Source organism: Temnothorax nylanderi, unplaced genomic scaffold (genome assembly GCF_030848795.1).
Source record: "Temnothorax nylanderi isolate EJ_2023f unplaced genomic scaffold, tnyl_v1.0 TNYL_tig0634_pilon, whole genome shotgun sequence".
NCBI classification, from domain to species: domain Eukaryota; kingdom Metazoa; phylum Arthropoda; class Insecta; order Hymenoptera; family Formicidae; genus Temnothorax; species Temnothorax nylanderi.
Window position 1 is genome coordinate 2,801 of NW_027249696.1, and position 20,970 is coordinate 23,770.

Consider the following 20,970-nt stretch of genomic DNA (forward strand, 5'->3'; position numbering starts at 1 on the left):
ATTTGAGTTAAGAAATTGAATTTTACTTGAGAAACTGAAGCATTGTTAAATTATTATTTTACAGATTTATGGAAGAATATCTTCATTGTAATAGACCTCTCGCTGAGGCTATTGACATTTTACAAGGTGAAAAAGTCGCTAGCTACGGATACCTGCTTCCCACACTCATATCCGTCAAGAATAAATTACTGGCTTGTCAAAAAATAAAGTTACAATTTTGTAAAAAGTTTGTGTTTGGATTATTGAAAAGTTTGCAGTTGCGCTTTAAGCCAATTTTTGATGTTGAAAATGAAGGACGGATTAGCGCTGTAGCAGCAGCTTCACATCCTAAATTTAAATTGAACTGGCTCAATTGTTTAAGTCGCTCAGTGCAAGCAAATGTTATGGTAGCAATAAAAGAAGGACTTACTTCTGTGTCGAGTAGAGTTGAAGATAAGAAAAAAGATGATAGTGTAGCTGAGGATGATTTTTTTGACTTTACATGTGATTATGATACACCTGATGTAGTCGAAACTTTTGGGGCCTCTGATGTAGAAGCAATATTTCAGAAATTTAGTACTGAAAGTAGGAATGATCTCGAATTACTTAATTTATATCCTATTGTTAAGGAAGTTTTTCTCAAATTTAATACACCTTTACCATCCTCTGCACCAGTAGAAAGACTTTTTAGTTACGCTACAATGTTTAATTTACCTAAATTTAATAAATTAACTGATGAGAATTTTGAATTAAGAGTAATTATGAAGTGTAATTCGAGTGTCGCTAAAAAAAAAAGTATTATCTACTTAGAAAACACGTGATTCTCTTAAATAATTTGGGCATATTTAAGGCTCCTGGGTACTCGTCGCGGCCATGTTGGAATGTGAGAAAGAAGCGAGAAATGACACGTTGAAAATTCTTGCGTAGTATTTCCAAATAAAAAGATATTTGCTTAAAATAGCACTACAGATCAGTTCAGCACACTTCAAAAATATGCCGAGTTGAGGTTAAGTCTACCCCTTTCCCTTGACAGTTAATAAACAGCCGCAAAACGAATGTAATATGATGCAGGCTTGTGCGCAGGCGCATGACTAGATTTTGTATTACATTTATTTTACGGCTGTTTATTAACTGTCAAGGGAAAGGGGTAGACTTAACTTCAACTCGGCGTATTTTCGAAGTGTGCTGAAGTGATCTATAGTGTTATTTTAAGCAAATATCTTTTTATTTGGAAATACTACGCAAGAATTCTCAACGTGTCAATTCTCAACATTTCTCGCTTATTCTCCATTGGAGAGAGTTCTTATTTCTACTGCGACGGTACGTCGCCACCGTCAACGCGGAGTTCTCGGCTCAGGGACCAGGAGCCTTAAAGAGTATTACATCAATGAGAGATGATAAATAATCTTGATTGAAAACTTCTTGGAGAATAAATACGCTGTATCTGCTGATACGTTTATACAATATTAATATATAAGTAATAGTTAATAAATTATTCTTGTAAGTCAAATATGTACACATTTATTACCGTGTTGACTGATTTAATGATAACTGTGTGATAACATAAATATAATTTTTTAATCATTGACTTCGCTTTATTTAGTACTTCTGAATATAAAATTGAAACTTTGAATACATTCATATATTTACAAAAATTGTATGTTATATGCACACTCAAAGGGAAGGACAATTTAAGAACAACAGCTTATACTCATTAATATAATCTAATAAATATCGACTAGGTTAATTAATAGATATATTTTCTCACAATTTTCTGACAAATCTTCACAATTATTTTTTTAGTTGTTCAAAAAATTTTGGCATTCTTAAAATAATTTTTTGCTTTATCATTAATGTGTAAAATAAGTATAATCAAGAACTTTATGATGTTCCCTTCGTCTTGCCTAGTATCTCTGATTGTAATATTGTCAGTTACCTCATGTTCATGCTTGTTTTTTCCAAGACAACTTGTTTCAGAGTCAAGGATAAAAAATTATTTTTATTTAATTGTTAATTTTCTGAAAAATTAGAAAATATTTTTATTTAATTACTAATTTTTTGGAAAAGTAAAAAATATTTTTTTTCCATTATTATTTTTTAGAAAATTAGAAATTATTTTTATTCAATTATTTATTTTTGAAAAATAATGTTTGCTTTGACATTTAAAAAATAAATAATGAAAATTTTTTTTTGCCCATCACTGCGCATAGAGTGTAACGTAACCGCGGGCGCGTACAGCAACGACAAGTTCGTGCACACGATACACGAGTTTTCGCCGAGTGTGCCACCGGGATATAAGATATCGGAAACGCCGGCACAGATCATTTACCTTCCGATCACCGTACGGAGCATTACTGACCTAACGATTCGCGTTGTCGATCAGGACGGTCGATTGATTGATTTTCGCGGAGAAGAGATCACCGTTAGACTGCATGTGCAAAGACGACGACTGTGGTAAAACGTGAGATGCTCGTATTGAACGAAGTGGAGAAGGTGCGACAGACGAGAAACAAAATTAGAGAGACAATCCGATCACCAAAGAAGAAGAAACTCACTGCGTCGAACGTTGAATTTTTGAAATCATTGGGTTTCGTCGTACGAAATGGCTAATATCTTAAACATTGGAGGTGAACCAATCTTTGACGATAGCGTCGTCAAGATTGAGACTCACACGTACAATCCGTACGCCAATACGACGTTTGGACACCACGATGAGATAAGAATACCCATACAACAGCAAGATTTATACACGTTGCCGTGCGAAAGCTTTCTCTACGTCGAAGGAAGATTGACAATAAAGAGAAGAGTAGGAAGATAGTGAGACTCCTATATCGGGTGCTCCGAGGGGGGAGCGGGGCGGGGGGAAACTCTAGCGCCGCGGTCCGGCCGAGGGGTCTGCGGGGGGGGGGGACCTGCGTTCCCAGCATAGGGTTCGCGGGGGGGGGAAGGCCTCGAGATCGCGGAGGTCCTAGGGAAGGGGGGAGGGGGATCAGGCGAGCGCGTTGGGACATGTTCGATAAACAAATGCCGCCTCGCGTCGATGTTCGGCCGATAGTATTTATAAACAGATGTCATTTTACACCTCAGATGCGAGCGAGCGCCTATGGCAGGCGGCTATAATTTATGACCTGCGACTAGCGTGACGCCGCGGTCCTTTTCACCTTTCTTCGTAGGAAGAGTCGCTTATCGGGGTTTCGCGGCGCCATTCGGTTATGGCGTCGCGCGTTACAAAGGCGAGCGCTGATGACAGGCAGCTAGATTTTATCAACACTAGACGGCATAAGCGCAGCAACGCGACTCAATTTCTATGGGTATCGACGAACGTCGATGACAGAATTTATAAACGAATATCATCTCGCACTGCAGATGCGAGCATCGATGGTCGACGTAGGTACTTGACCAAAAATTTTAGGCGACTTAACCGTCGCGGTCTCTCCTCTTTATTTGTCTTTCTAGGAAGAGTCGCTTATCGGGGTTTCACGGCGCCATTCGGTTATGGCGTCGCGCGTTACAAAGGCGAGCGCCGATGACAGGCAGCTAGATTTTATAAACACTAGACGGCATAAGCGCAGCAACGCGACTCAATTTCTATGGATATTGACAAACGTCGATGACAGAATTTATAAACGAATATCATCTCACACTGCAGATGCGAGCATCGATGGTCGACGTAGATACTCGACCATGAATTTTAGGCGACTTAACCGTCTCGCGCAGCAACGCGACTCAATTTCTATGGGTGATATTGTTTCTCTGCAGTGTATGCACACCATGCACTAAAACAGAAGAAACGATACGCGATGCTCTAGTTGAAACGAGAGGAAAAGGCAATAGAAAAAGTATATAAGGAAGAATGAAGCGAGTCAAAATCACAGTCTGTGATTTGAAAGTCTACGCGTCGGTATATCGATTGGAAAAAAAGTATAGCGGTTATTTTGCATTTTTTGTGCCGAGTATTCAATACAGAGGAATATTTTTCACGATAAAGAAGATGACAATAATTTCGATATAGATGTAGACGAGGATCGCGCGTTAACGGACGACAGTGATTATTTCAGTGATGAAGACGACGATCATGAAGAAGTCATCGATAGAATGGTGCTGCCTTGGGAAATCGTTGCACAAAATTTACGTAGGAAACGTTGCGTAATATATTTTTATTATTCAACAGGTGGTGCACTTGCACTATGTGCTCCGTGCATGGTTGTTCTATCGGACCTTGGCGATTACATGTACGCTCGCCGAAAACACTTCGTTGAGTTACGCGGAATGATGCATACCCGGTGTTGTTCAAGATGTCATGAAGCATTGTATATGATATTTCCGCGTAATATGTGCCCGATTTGCACACGAGATGGACAATAATTTCGATATGGATGTAGACGAGGATCGCGCGTTAACGGACGACAGTGATTATTTCAGTGATGAAGACGACGATCATAAAGAAGTCGTCAATAAATTAGTGCCGCGTCCCGAATTTTTAGCGGTGGATGGACATACGAAGTGTTGCGCGATTTATTTTTATTTTAGATACGGTTCGGATAAACTGTGTTATTCGTGTATGATCGCTGTACCAGATACTGGTGAGCACATACGTGAATATCGAGAGCATGTTAGCAAGCCGTACAACGTAATGAACGGCCGATTTTGCGGAGATTGTCGCACTCCATTGTTCCAAATATATCCATGCAACATGTGCCCAATTTGCAAGAATTGATCAAAAAACATTATCGCGAGTGGGACATAATATAATGTGCGCAACATGGAATGGACAAGTGGCGAGAGCTCTACGGAGTCTCCACAATTTGTGGATGTTGTAACAACGGAAGATATAATAGATGTCACCGATGCTTTGAAGAATGATGAAGATGTGCGAGACGAAAGATTGAGGGATGTGCGACGAATATCACCGGTGCAGTTTCTTCGCGATCGCGAACTAGGTATACGCGGAACCAGTGAACGCATCGTTAGACAAGGAGTTGATATCGATACCAATTCTCCTTATTGGTGGAGATCTAATGTGAATTGAAAAGTGTATCAACGGCTGCGGGACGAGTGCGTTAGCGAGAAAAAATCACGTGCAGCTCGTCGTGCTGACGTTGTGCCGTATTCTATTAAACCTATTGTTAACCATCGCTATTGGGCGTCTAAAATTTTTGAAAAGCTCGACGATTGTGAAGCAACATACATTAAGATTCGCACAAGTATTGGGAAATACGTTGAATTGGTGGTGATGAACAATTCGGTACGTATGTATATGTACCCTGGCCGTATCAATGATCCCAATCATCTATTGATGCTTGAAAGAACTTATGAACGTGATTATGTTGATATTAATAATTGGGAACTTAATCACTTTAATGCCCCCTACTTCAGGCTTAATAATTTTATGTCTGCGCACTTTGAAATTCAACGTTGCAAACGATATTGTTCAGCGTGTGATCGAGTCACGTGCAAGTGCTCCATCGAAGAATGTGACGTGATCTAAAAAATAGTGTGAAAAAGACAGTATTAAAAAAACATGGAACATATCGATAAAACGGAACGCAACCTGTTGGAACAATCCGACCAAATCGCTACCTCGGACAAATATCATGCATGGGCACAGCGATGCGAGGAGTTTATCGAGCAGCTCGAAGAAGACTGTCGTGCCAAGCGTCCGCGGCTCTCAATCCGCGAAACAGACAATCCGGGACACAGACAATCTTTAGTGGCAAGAATCGCGCGACTCGAAGGTGCGAAGACTCTATTACAGAGACGGTTCGTACGTATCGGTGGTGAGTACGCGGCGGGCAGTAGTAGCGGTAACGAAAACGTGGAAAGACTCGTCTGGCGAGAGATCGATGCCGCGTTCGAAAGCCGTGTATTGACCGGTGCAGTGATAAATACCAATTACATCGAACCGCAAAAATTTCTCGAAGATGCTGAAGTAATCGTGCTCGATCATGTGCAAAACGTCATGCAAAGACACGCAAGTATAAAGATAAACACTGTGTTCAACGGCGAGTTTGTGACGGGTGAGAAACGTGCGAACAAAAGTATCAACACGAGAAACAGTGAACTCTTTCGTTCGTCCGATCGGTCCGATCTGCGCGAGTGGTACAAGCTACACGTTATCGAGCCCACATTAGCGAAACTCGAGGAGTTTCAGGAACGCGACAGCGGGTGGGCGTTATCGCGTATACTCAATTTGACAGTGAACGTGAACAAGTACAATCCTTTGCGCGCGGGATTTTACATCATTTTACCGCAAGAAATTAAATCGAAAAAAGCTGTGATCAACGTGCAATCTATGGACAATGCGTGCTTCGCGTGGTCAGTGGTCGCCGCGCTGTATCCTGCCAAGGACAATAATAATCGGGAATCTTCGTACCCTCATTACGCAAAAATATTAAAATTACAAGACATTGAGTTTCCAATGACTTTGAAACAGATTAAACAGTTTGAACAACGCAACGATATATCCGTCAATGTGTATACCATAGAGGGAGAGAAGACGCCAACCGTTCTCCCGATACGGCTCACCGACCGGAAGAGAGAAAAGCACGTAAATCTGCTGTACGCGCAGGACCCGCGAGACGACAACGTCGGACATTTCGCGTGGATAAAAAATCTATTCCACCTCGTGAGCACGCAATTGAGCAGGCACCATGGTCAGAAATACTTTTGCGATCGGTGAGTACCTATACTTCTTTTAATAAAAATTATAAATATTTTATTTTTTATTTAATAATTTACAAAAATTGTGTTTTTCTTTTTGCAGCTGTTTACATTATTTTTACACGAGCGAGAAATTGGAAGCCCACACCGTCGACTGTCGGCAGATGAACAAGTGTGCCATCCGACTACCGAGCGAGGACGACAAGTGGTTGGCCTTTAAGAATCACAGCAGGAAGGAAACGACTTCCATATGTCGTATACGCCGACCTGGAATGTACCCTCGAGAAGACGGATGCGGATCCGACAACGTCCACGTTCAAGTCTCAACATCATCAGGTATTTAGCATAGGATACTACGTGCGGTGCTCGTACGACGACTTGTTATCCGCGTATCGATTTCGTCGCGATAAGGATTGCGTCGCGTGGTTCGCCGAGGAACTAAGACGTTTAGCACACGACGTAAAGAACATCTTGTCCGCTAATATACCCATGGCGGATTTCACGCGAGACGAGTGGGAAAAGTTTAACAGCGCAACGCACTGTCACGTGTGCGAAAAACCGTTCGAGCCAGACGACGTGCGAGTACGCAATCACTGTCACTTGACCGGCAATTATCGAGGTCCCGCGCATTCTAATTGTAACTTGAATTATAAAAATTCTCACTTCATCCCAGTAATATTTCATAATTTATCGGGTTATGATTCTCATTTTATAATAAAGACAATAGCTACCGCGTACAAAGGACGTGTAGACTTACTCCCAATTACCAAAGAAAAATACATTTCGTTTACGAAGAACGTTAAAAGCACTGAGGATAAAGACAAAAAAAATTGCATCAAATTAAGATTCATCGACTCATACAAATTTCTCACCGCAAGTCTCGAAAAATTAGCATCATATCTCAGTAAGGATAAACTGCAAATATTACAACGCGAATTTTGTGAATTATCCACAGAAAATTTTGATTTGCTGACGCGAAAAGGTGTATTTCCGTACGAGTACATTGACTGCGTCGAAAAGTTGGAGGACTCGTGTTTACCATCGCGCGACTCGTTTTACAGTTCATTGACAGGTGACACCGTATCCGAGAGCGATTACGAGCACGCCGTCAACGTCTGGCAGCGGTTCTCCGTTCAAACCTTGGGCGAATACAGCGATCTGTATCTAAAGACCGATGTCTTGTTATTGGCCGATATCTTTGAAAATTTTCGCGATAGCTGCGTCGCGAGTTATGGACTCGATCCGGCGTATTATTACACTCTATCGGGATTTACGTGGGACGCTATGTTGAAACATACGCGTATCAATTTCGAACTGCTCACGGACATTGATATGGTCATGTTCATCGAACGTGGTATACGCGGCGGTTTGAGTCAATGTTCAAACAGATACGCACAAGCCAATAACAGGTACATGCAATCTTACGATTCGTCGAAACCAACGTCATACCTGATGTATTTCGATGTAAACAACTTGTACGGCTGGGCGATGTGTCGACCATTGCCCTATGCAGATTTTCAATGGGTCGAAGACGTAACCGATTTTAATGTTATGGATGTCGCGTTGGATTCGCCCACGGGTTACATTCTCGAAGTCGACCTAGAGTATCCGCAGAATAAACACGACGCGCACGCCGACCTACCGTTTTGTCCAACGCGCGATAAACCGCCCGGCAAATGACAGGAAAAACTTCTCGCAACATTATACGATAAGAAGCGTTATGTAATACACTACCGCAACCTACAGCAGTGCACGCGCCACGGCCTTCGCGTCACAAAAATTCATCGCGTATTACAATTCTCTCAATCTCCATGGCTCCGCGAATACATCGAACTTAATACAAAATTTAGAACACTGGCCAAAAACGATTTCGAGAAAAATTTATATAAATTGATGAACAACGCGGTTTTCGGTAAAACTATGGAGAATGTTCGAAATCACGTTAATGTAAAATTATTAACAAAGTGGAGCGGTAGATACGGCGCGGAGGCACTGATCTCGAAACCAAATTTTCACAGTAGGACCGTTTTTTCGGAAAATCTGATAGCCGTCGAACTGCGAAAACTCGAGGTTAAATTTGACAAACCTATTTACGTCGGCATGTGCATTCTCGATATATCCAAGACGTGTTTGTACGAATTTCATCACGAGTACATGTCTCCCCTGTATGAGGACATGTGTAGAATTATGTACACCGATACGGACAGTCTGATATATCACGTAAAGTGCGAGGATGTGTACAAGAACATGAAACGCGATATCGCTAAATTCGACACGAGCGATTACGCGATCGACAACGCGTACGGTATACCGCTCGAGAACAAGAAGGTGCCGGGCTTGATGAAAGACGAAAACAACGGTGCGATCATGACCGAATTCGTCGGGCTTAGAGCAAAGATGTACGCCTTGCGAGTGGACGGTAAGAAAGATACGAAAAAGGCTAAAGGTGTTAAGAGTAACGTCGTAGCCAGGTCGATAACGTTCGACGATTACACGAGGTGTCTGCGCGACGAAATTGAAATGACGCGACAGCAGGCTTGCATAAGGTCCGAACTACACGAGGTGTACACCGTGAACGAAACGAAAATCGCTCTGAGTCCATATGACGATAAGCGATACATTATACCCGATTCGACCGATACGTTACCGTGGGGACATTATCAAATACCCCCTCCAAAAACGTAGTGTATTGTATGTATAAATGTAATAGTATAACGTATGCAGTAGTATATGTATGTAATAGTATAACGTATGTAATAGTATAACGTATGTAGTAGTATAACGTATGTAATAGTATAACGTATGTAATAGTATAACGTATGTAATAGTATAACGTATGTAATAGTATAACGTATGTAGTAGTATATGTATGTAACGTATGTATGTCGTATAACGTATGTCGTATAACGTATGAATGTATGAATGTATAACGTATGTATGTCGTATAACGTATGTAATAGTATAACGTATGTAGTAGTTATGTATGTAACGTATGTATGTCGTACGTATGTATGTCGTATAACGTATGTAATAGTATAACGTATGAATGTATGAATGTATGTAGTATAACGTAACGTATTGTGAGTATTATATTACAGTATTGGAAAGAATATTAATAAATATATTGCACATGTGTGTATTTCACATACTTTATTTGTATTTCATATATCAAACACTTTACATATGTATTACATATTGCATATTTTTTATGTTAAAAAATAAAAAAAGTTTGCACGTATTAAATAACATTTTCCTTATGTATCCATGAGTTGTGCGATCCATTGAATCCTAGCCATTTAACGTAAACCTCGTCGCCCCTCCTGCGCAGTACTTTCTCCACGAGATACACGTCCGGATAAGTCGCGCGATGCAACTCGTGTTCGTAGAACCCTCCAGCGACGGATTTTCCACGATAGTCCTCGAGTAGATAGGTTACGGGATTGGTACGCTGCACTTTAACGATCTTAAACACCTCGGTGGTCCAATTCGGCGTGTAACCCTTTTCGAAAATCGTCTTGTATTTGCTAACGCGTACCGAGTCGCCCGCTTTGAACTTTGCCAGACCTGCGATTTTTAACGCGCTGTATACGGTAGCCAAGAGTTTTTCAGCGATCGCGGGGGTAACGTCGACGGGTCGCATGCCGATGGTTCGATGCTTGCGCGCGTTGTAATCCGATACGAGTCGCGGCAAGGCGCCGACCCATTTGTAACTTCCATTGAGCGTAAACATCTTCCACATGTCGTTCTTGAGCGTGCGATTGAATCGCTCGACGACCGACGCCTTCAATACCGAATATGTGGAATAATGATTGATACCGTGTTTCCTCACGAGACGTTGCACGTCGGTGTTGTAAAATTCCTTCCCCATATCGGTTTGTAGGTTACTAGGGCACCTCCCGCTGCGTCGAATGATCTCAGCGACAGCGTTAGCTGTTTCGCTTCCGCCTTTACCCTTGAGTGGCAGGGCCCACGCGTGCTTGCTCAATACATCGATGACGGTAAGTATGTAGTGATAGCCTCCGTTGAAACGTGAGTACGGACGCATCTCGACGATGTCAGCCTGCCACAGGTCATCGTACCCTCGCACTATGACGTGTCTTCGGGGAAAATTTCTTCTCGCCGGAGCGTGCAGTTCCTCAACGAGTCGTTGCTTCTCGATATTTTTACGTCCGTCGGATTTTAGCGATGTCATGTTTTTGTTGCCGTTTATAACTGCTCGTTAGCCGTTTTTTAGCCGTTCCTGAGTCGTTTATTTCCGTTTGTTAACCGTTTATTTCCATTCGTCGTCGTCGTCGTCGACGTTCTTTAACCGTTTGTAGCCTTTCCTGTCTCCGCGTAGTTCGCAGCTGTTTCTAAACCGCTCGTAATCGTTTTTAAGCTGTTTTTGAACCGTTCGACAACCGTCCGACAACCGTTCTTGAACCGCTAGACAGCCGTCCGACAACCGTTCTCGAATCGTTCGTTTTCGTTCGTCGCCGTCGTCAATTAACCGTTGTCTCTCTTCACTCGCCGCCTTTCGATAGTCGTTTCTGCTGAACCGTTTGTCCATTGTTGTTCGTTGTCGCGTCTGATTCAACGATAGTCGAATGGCGAAGCTCGTTTATCGTAGTCCGTAACGCTTGCAGATCCTTCTCGAACGTAGTCAGCTTCTCGTCTGATTCTTTTCGTTGATTGCTCAACATTTTAAAGAATTGATCAACGTATAGTTTATTAACCACGTCATCGTCAGCCTCCGGTTGCGCCACGCGGCGAATCTTCCGCAACCTTGCGTCAAAGTCCGTAACGGTGCGACACAGAGCGTTATCGCGCACGAAATTTCTCATTAATCCGCTCCATCGATGGTATGGTTCCGCCCCGTCTCTTCCGAGCGATATGCCAAACTTGTTGATCGGCATTTCAATGCTGATTGAATGGTTCACCGACGCATGGTTTAATTTATAATAAGTCCGGCTTCGCGAAGTTCCTCGATGATCGACATGATCTCGTTGTCGTGAGCATTGTTGCCAGCGTGGCGCGAAGCGTCGAGCAATCGGAGACGATCCACCAGCTCGTTGGGATCGTCCCAGTGCACGTAGTCGATCTTATTGTCGGTTAGCGTCATCGCGCGAGGCATGGATAATCCCTTTCCAGATTTTTTCTTTCTGGATTCGATAGATATCAACGGTGCGATTACATATCTATACTTGTATCCCCTGTTGCCCAGTAATGGAGCATGCGCATTGTGTTTGCGTTTATGAGCACTCGTCTCCAACAGGATGCTCTTGTACGTTTGCTTATCGTCCTCCGTGTAGATGTCGTCATTGGGATGATTCTTGAAGATCAACTCGTAAAGACCAGGTGTGCCGATATATCGTACGCCGCCGATAATTATGTTATCCGCCTTGTCCACGTCAAAACGTTTATTGCCGAGCATCATTCCATCGTTGTCGAAACGAACGCCGTACACGTAGTCTATAACCTTTTGATTGTCGCTCAAAGCAGTTCCGATGTACTTTTGGCCCAACGGACCCAAGTGATTTCGCTTTGATTCTTCAAATATTTCTCGACCCTCCGCTGTCTGCAACTGCTTTCGAATGGACGTCTCAAGATTACTTGTGTTCATGCTTTCGAAATCATCATCATCATCATCATCATCATCATCATCATCGCTCGCGAGTGATTCGGAACTTGTACGTTGTATGGTTCGCGTCGCCGCGGATGGTGTAGAGGTTATCAGTGCAGGTACATTTAGTGGAGCAACTTTCGATCGTTTCGATTTAAGAAAATTAAGCGGCGTCGATCCGAAGCGATTCGACCAGGAGCTATCTCGTCTCCTCTTTCTCGACATCGCATCCTCCTCTTCGCGCTGTTGATCGGGTAACGTTTCCATCCCCGCGTCAGCGACGCTTTCCGGCTCCTCCTTCACCGCGATCGAGTTGTCGACGATCTTTTGCAGCGGTCCGATGAGGGGCTTAAAGTGCGTGTCCAACTCAATGTCCTTCTCGATCTTACCGGTCTTCAAAGCGCAAAGTTTCTTGCGAATCGAATCACTCGTTTTTGCAATCTCTTTCACGATCTTCTCGCGTTCGCGAATATTCTCGCCCCCGTTGATCGCGGCCTATCGCGGGGAAAACAAAGCAGAGTGTCGATGTCTCTATAACGCTAACGTTTCACCTCCGACGAGGTATCGGCAACGACTGATCGCTTTTGCGGTATCGCGAACACGTTAAATCCTTTTCTGTATCGGCCGTTCGAAAGCGCGCTGTCCTTGTCTATCACTACGAATCCGTACTTTTGTTGCCAACAATCGTGGCACAACGAGCAAAATTCGTCGTACGGCATGTCGGTATTTACGTGATCGTTGTACACGTGTTTCAAATTGGTACCATCCTGTTTGAACAGGATCAGCAGGTTCGCGTTGTCGCGTATCAGATGTTTAGGTATTCTCGCGTACGTCTGACAGAGATAGAAGGAGTCAACGCTCGAGTGCCTGCCCATTGAGAAATACTCTCTCACCGCGTCTTGCTTATCGCACGCCACGTCATCGAAGACGAAGATCGAGTTTGGACGCGCGTCGCTCGGTGGAATGACGTCACTGTTATTGGAGAACGTAAAGTAGCCGATTTCATCGATCGATGTCAACAAATTCTCCAAATATCGATATTTCGGCTGTTGCAACGATTTCGAGTATACGTACACGTTTTCGAAACGTACGCCGTGCGGACTTTCCAACATGCTTATCAAAACGTTGGTTTTACCGCAATTCGAGGGGCCGCAAATGATCGCGCGTATAGTAGTCGGTAACATCGTACCGTGCTTGCGTTTCTCCGCGTTGCCCCCCATCGACCGTAATCTGTCGTCGCAATTGGTCACGCGAATCGCCAACGGTTGTCGCACGAATCTCATTTTTTCCACACTGCCGATTCTCTGGCTGACTCGAACGCCTATTTATAGGCGAGCGGAACCGCGAATCGCTCAGTAGCAAAGATGTTCGTCCTACTGTCGAGACCTTCCGATATTCGCGGCTTGAGCGCCGAACAGCTGCAATTTGTGCCGAAAGCCGTTCTGTTGCAAACGTGCGGTGATCACGTCCACTGCGTGTGGGACAAGCTTCCGGAACATATAAAGGCGGATTTAGAGGTTCAGACCTATCGTCGCTGTTACGAACATTACAATCAACCGTGGCAGCGAACGCACATCGACGGTCCCGCGCCAATGATAAAGGATTGCGGCGAATGTCAACGAAAAAAATTGGTAGAGGCTTGTTAAATCGCGCGATAAACGCACTTCCGATCGAATTGCATATTCCCGGCTATCAATTTTGTGGCCCGGGCACTCATTTAGAAGAACGATTGGCGAGAGGCGATCAAGGTCCATTAGACGCGGCGTGTCGCGAGCATGACATAGCTTATTCGCGTAGCAACGATATCGCCGAGAGACACGAGGCGGACGAGATACTCGCTGCGGAAGCGCGAAAACGCATTACCGCGAAAGATTCGACTCTCGGAGAGAGAGCTGCCGCTACAGCCATCTGGGTGGCCATGAAGGCTAAGACGAAGCTCGGAATGGGCTTGAAAACAAAGAAGACGAAGAAGAAGAAGAAGAGAGTATCGAACAGGCGAATACATCCGACGGCGAAACGAGGTGGCGTATTGCCGATTCTACCGTTGTTGGGAGTTCTCGGCTCGTTGGTCGGCGGAGCGGCGGGAGTCGTAAAGGCCGTGAACGATAACAAAGCCGCGCAGCGTCAGCTGGAAGAATTGAAACGTCACAATCGCGCCATGAAAGGTCATGGACCTTATCTCGCTCCGTACAAACGCGGGCAAGGAGTGGCATTGAAGAAGAAAAAAAAAGTCGCGGAGATACTGAAAATTCCCAAGGGCGTAACAACCAACGTACAACTACAAAAACTGGCAAAACGTATGCGCATTCCATATTTTAGAGGTATTTTCATGCGTACTGCCTTACCAACAGAGGGAGTGCGTCGAAACGAGAGTGGTATCGTGAATTTGGATAACGCCGAGGGAGCGGGTACTCACTGGGTGGCGTACGCGAAGAGGGGAGATCGAGCCATATATTTCGACAGTTTTGGCAATCTTCGACCGCCGAGGGAATTGGTGCTGTATCTAAAGAACAACGTGACGAAGATAGAGTACAATCACATACCTTTTCAACGATACGATCAGAGCAATTGCGGACAACTGTGTCTACGCTTTCTACAGACGGTTGACGATCAATTTAAAGACGACCGTCGCGCTGTTTGAACTCAGTATTCATTCAAACATGTCGCTGACATTCACGCTCACCGGCAAGAGTAGCGTCCTCGCGGTAAGCTACTTTCCCGCCGTGGACTTGAGCGATGGCGATTACGAGCTCGGCCTGACAAATTTTGAAACCTATTACACGATACCGAACGTGAATTCTTCGAACAATAAATTCTACTTTGACGACAAGGAAATTACCATTCCCGAAGGATCGTACGAATTGCGTGATATAAACACGTATCTAAGACGCGTCATTTTACGGGATCAATCCAATAATGTCGCGAGAAAGAAACACGTCGGCGAAATGAAGACTATCCGTTGATTATTCGTGCCAACAACAATACGATGAAGAGCGAGATCAAGTGCGCTTTCAGAGTAAACTTTAACAAACCGAACAACATTGGATCGCTGCTGGGATTTTCAACGAATCGCGTGCTGGAGCCGCGACAATGGTACGAATCGGACGTACCGATAAATATCATTAGCGTAAACATCATTCGCGTAGAGTGTAACGTGACCGCGGGCGCGTACAGCAACGACAAGTACGTGCACACGATACACGAGTTTTCACCGAGCGTGCCACCAGGATATAAGATATCGGAAACGCCGGCACAGATCATTTACCTGCCAATCACCGTACGGAGCATTACGGACCTAACGATTCGCGTTGTGGATCAGGACGATCGATTGATTGATTTTCGAGGAGAAGAGATCACCGTCAGATTGCACGTACGACTGCGACAGCGATAACGCGCGCGAGTGTACGGACGACATATGAGATGCTCGTACTGAACGACTCGGAGCACGCGAGAGATAAGAATATCTTTACGGCAGCGGTCGACGATATCACCCGATCAACATTCTGTGGAGCTAAAAAAGAGACGAGAAAGAAGCTCACCGCATCGAACGTTGAATTTCTACGATCTTTGGGATTCGCGGTGCGAAATATCTGAGGAAGCATGGTCGATATCCTTAACATTGGAGGTGAACCGATCTTTGACGACAGTGTCGTCAAGATTGAAACACACACGTACAGTCCGTACGCCAATACGACGTTTGGACACAGTGACGAGATAAGAATACCCATACAACAACAAGATTTATACACGTTGCCGTGCGAAAGCTTTCTCTACGTCGAAGGAAGATTGGTGGTAAAGAAAAGGAGTAACGAGTCTATGACAGCGTTCGTAACTAATTGCGTGGCGTTCATGTTCGATGAAATTCGATACGAGCTCAACGGCGTGGAGATTGATCGCAGCAGAAACGCTGGAATAACCAGTACTCTCAAGAACTATGTATCGATAACGTACGACAAGGCGGAGATGTTGCGGAATGCTGGATGGGACATTTCACCTACCCGCTCGGAAGGATATTTCAATTTTTGCGTTCCGCTCTACACATTGTTAGGCTTTTGCGAGGATTACAAACGCGTGATTGTTAACGCTCGTCACGAATTAATTTTGATACGAGCGCGTAACGATAACAATTGCATTATAGGAAATCCGGCGACTGAGCCGGAAATCGAATTGTTCAAAGTACAATGGCGAATGCCTCACGTTACGTTAAACGAGGTCAATAAACTGTCCATGTTACGGGCCTTGGGAAGCGGACGATATCTTAGTGTCAGTTTTCGTTCGTGGGATCTGTACGAGTACCCCCTGCTGCAGAGCACGACCAAGCATTCGTGGGCCGTCAAGACTGCGACTCAGTTAGAGAAACCGCGATACGTTATCTTTGCGCTGCAGACCGGTCGCAAAAATATCATGGCTCAAAATATTGGCTATTTCAATCACTGTAACTTGACCAATATCAAGCTTTATCTAAACTCTGAATCTTATCCATACGATGACTTAAATCTAGATTTTGAAAAAAATCGATACGCCCTTCTTTATGATATGTATGCGCGTTTTCGTAAAGCTTATTACGGATACGATCGCTACGATACGTTTCTCAATTTGACTACATTCCTGACGCTTGGACCTTTCGTCATCATCGATTGCTCCCGACAAAACGAGTCCGTCAAGAGCGCCACCGTGGATGTGCGAATAGAATTTGACTGTAAAGAGAACGTGCCTGCAAATACTACCGCCTATTGTCTCATCTTGCATGACCGCGTAATCGAATACTGTCCGTTGTCAAACGTAGTGCGCAAACTCACGTAAATTGTAATGTCGGTAAAAATTTCGATATAAGAGAGACAGATGTATCGCGATGTGATACAGTACGGATCGTTCCTTCGTTGCATCATGATCGCGCCAACGTTCGTCGATCTGCAAGGATTCATCGTCGGGATGAAATTTGTCGTAAAGGAGGTAGCGGTGCTGAGAAACGGGGCTGTTCTGGCGCATCACATCTTTACATGCCCCATGCCATGGAGTCTCCTTACAAAATTCGACAAGTCATGTGCTTCCTGGTTGATTCACAATCACCATGGATTAAGATGGGAAGACGGAAACGTGCCGTACAGCATGGTGAAACGTTTAATTACATCGGCCGTGCTCGGTGAGCACGAGGACGACGACGATGACGACAAGATGCCGACTCTCGTGTACGTCAAGGGATGCCAGAAACGAGAATGGCTGGTGGATCTGCTTGAGAATAAAGCGAGAAAAAATTTAACCATCGAGACTTTGGATGCGGATTACGAAGATATCGAATCTTTAAATAATCTAGATGTTACCAATACTGTGCGATGTGGAAAACATGTTAAGAATTGCGCATTGCAAAATGTATTAAAAATATTTAACTGGTGGTCGCGATGCCAGAGAGAGATGTAATTTTTTTTTAATAAAAAAATATAAATTTTACAATGTTTAATTTCCTTTTCCCTTTCCCATTAGTCGATAGTGTAAAAAATTAAGAATAAGTAGGTATACGTGACGAATTCTAACTCGAGAGCTTCGAGGGGGGGGTATCAGGTTTAGACGAACATGTCTAAACATGTTTCACGGTTGATGTCATGTGGAGAGGGGGTATACGTCTTAATACAGAAAAAATCCTACCTTAGTCCCCTCTGCCTAAATTTCAGAGCTCTGATTGCGCATTACAGAAACATTAATTTCCCCCTCCTTCATCATAGTTTTTTGGAAGTTGCCGCGTATACTCGATTAATTTTATACGATTAGTCTCGTATCGGCTGCTTGTGTGAACGGTCCGCTTCTCATAACCGAGAGAAATAATGTATTCCGTTGAAGGAAGAAGCAACGGCGGCAGTAGACGTGTGAATATTACGTACCGATTCCCGATGTTGAAACTCCAACGTGTGAAAACAAGTAAGTTTTGTTTAATTTATAGAGCTATATATTTTTATATCTTTTTGCGAATTGTATTATTTGAAATAATCTCATTATTTTTTTCTACAGCATCTCGTTGGAGCGTCGCGCGGTTCGTATACTAGGCAGACGATACGCATTGACATCAACGGCTTATAAATATTTGGATATTGGAATCAGCGTGGGACCTGTGTCCTCTGTGGAACTACTTCTCGGTGATAACCGAGGAGGAATCAGATGGTGTTGGCTCATACGACGTGGACAGCGCTAATTGAAAGACGTGCGGATATCGAACGACTCCTGCAGTCAACCGCACCTTCATCAATGTTGATTCGAGATCTGCGTATAGAACTCGTAAAAATACGCATGCGAATGTTGTAAAACTTACGTTGCATAATAATTCCATGTATATGAAATCATCGACCGTATTCTTCTTGTTCGAACTAGAACATTGCGTCGAGAATGTGTATTTTCAACTATGCCAAAATGTTCATGGCGTAAGTGAAAATTTAAACAATTTGTAATCATTTTACGAAGAAATTGTATAACCGATAAATGTGATGCAGCAAGAACCTTGCGCGACGTTTTTGATAAAAATTCGATTATTGATTGCGAATTATTAGCTTATGCTTTAGACAATATTGTATACGATGCGACACATGAGAAATAAATTAACGTTTATATGATAAAAGTTTATTATCTTTCAATTCTCCCAATTATTTATTATAAAGAAAAGAACGTGAACGAGGAGACGCGAGAGAGAACGCGAACGAAGAGATGCGAACGAGAGAGAACGCGAGCGAAGGGACGCGAGCGACAGAGAACGCGCCTATGTATTCTTGCCCGCCATTGTAGTGCGAGACATATTTCATCTTTATTTCTTTTCGTCGTAAGGGGCTGTCCGATTTTAAACTGTTACCATATTGTTTCTCTGGTGACATTTTACCCCCGCTTCGTTTTGCAATCCTTCGTTTAAATTCAGTCTCGTCGAGTCCCCGAGCAGTTCGGACGTGTTTCATGAAAATTTCGCAAAAGTTAGTGATTTCTTTTTGAACAAGTTTTGTTGTTATTTTTAAATTATTTGCATATTGAAAATTACAATTATGGCCGAACGTGTGGAAATAATAGAAGACCATATCGAAATTACTTATCCAGCTGCAGGAGTAAGTTTACATAATTGTATATTTATAAATATTTTTAATAATTTTTAAATATTTAAAATAATCATTCTTTTTTTTGTTACAGTGGATATGGTAGGCAACTTGCCCGTAATTGAAATCTCACAAAAATGTCTCACAAAATGTCTCACAAAATTGTCTCACAAAATTGTCTCACAAAATTATTAAATTACAAAATTGTTACTTTATTCAATCCAAGTGATATCTATCTTAACAAAATTATTAAAAAACAGAAGTCGTTTTTGTTCGACCCAACTGGCCTAATAATTAATATATTTAAAAATCACAACGTTTCGAAAAATTATCTCACAAAATTGTCTCACAAAATTGTCTCACAAAATTGTCTCACAAAAATTGTCTCACAAAATTATTAAATTACAAAATTGTTACTTTATTCAATCCAAGTGATATCTATCTCGAAAAAACCTAAATAACAAGTGGTATCTATTTAAAAAAAAATATGTGAAATCTTTTAATACTGCGCCAATTACAAGAGAGAATATATATATATATATATATATACCTTATAACAAAATTATTATTATATCACGAAATTGCGTTACCAAACCTCAATCCAAAGTGATATATATATTTCAAAAAAATATATGAAATCTTTAAATTACGCCAACTACAAAGAGAATATATATATTGCTTTGAAAAATAATTGTAGGCAACTACTCTTAAAAAATAAAACAAAATTGTGTTACCTAACTCAACCCAAGTGGTATGTATCTTTGTATTCCTGAGGATCTTTCTATCAACCCAAGTGGTAGTAGTTTTAATTCTCCTTGATAAAATTATAATATTACAAAGAATTATTTAATCATTTTAATCACAAAGAATTAAAGAGGTAACATTATAAAATAAAAATATTTAATTAAAATAAAATAAATAAATTTTTCTTGTAAAAACCTTGGCGCTGCTTTTTTAAAGTCTATCCAGACAAATTTGCATCGCGCATAAACATAAGCGTAAGAAATTTATTGGTTCAGATATATGTGCAAAAGGAAATAGACCAATCCATCTCTTTATGCATATGCTTATGCACCTATGCAAGTTTGTCTGGATTAACCTTAAAAAAGCAGCGCCAAGTTTTTTACAAGAAAAATTTATTTATTTTATTTTAATTAAATATTTTTATTTTATAATGTTACCTCCTTTAATTCTTTGTGATTAAAATGATTAATGATTCTTTGTAATATTATAATTTATCAAGGAGAATTAAAACTACTACCACTTGGGTTGATAGAAAGATCCTCAGGAATACAAAGATACATACCACTTGGGTTGAGTTAGGTAAACACAATTTGTTTTATTTTTTAAGAGTAGTTGCACTACAATTATTTTTCAAGCAATATATATATTCTCTTTGTAGTTGGGCGTAATTTAAAGATTTCATATATTTTTTTGAAATATATATATCACTTGGATTGAGTTTGGTAACGCAATTTCGTGATATAATAATAATTTTGTTATAAGGTATATATATATACTATTATATATATATATATATATTCTCTCTTTGTAATTGGCGCAGTATTAAAAGATTTCACATATTTTTTTAAATAGATACCACTTGTTATTTAGGTTTTTTTCGAGATAGATATCACTTGGATTGAATAAAGTAACAATTTTGTA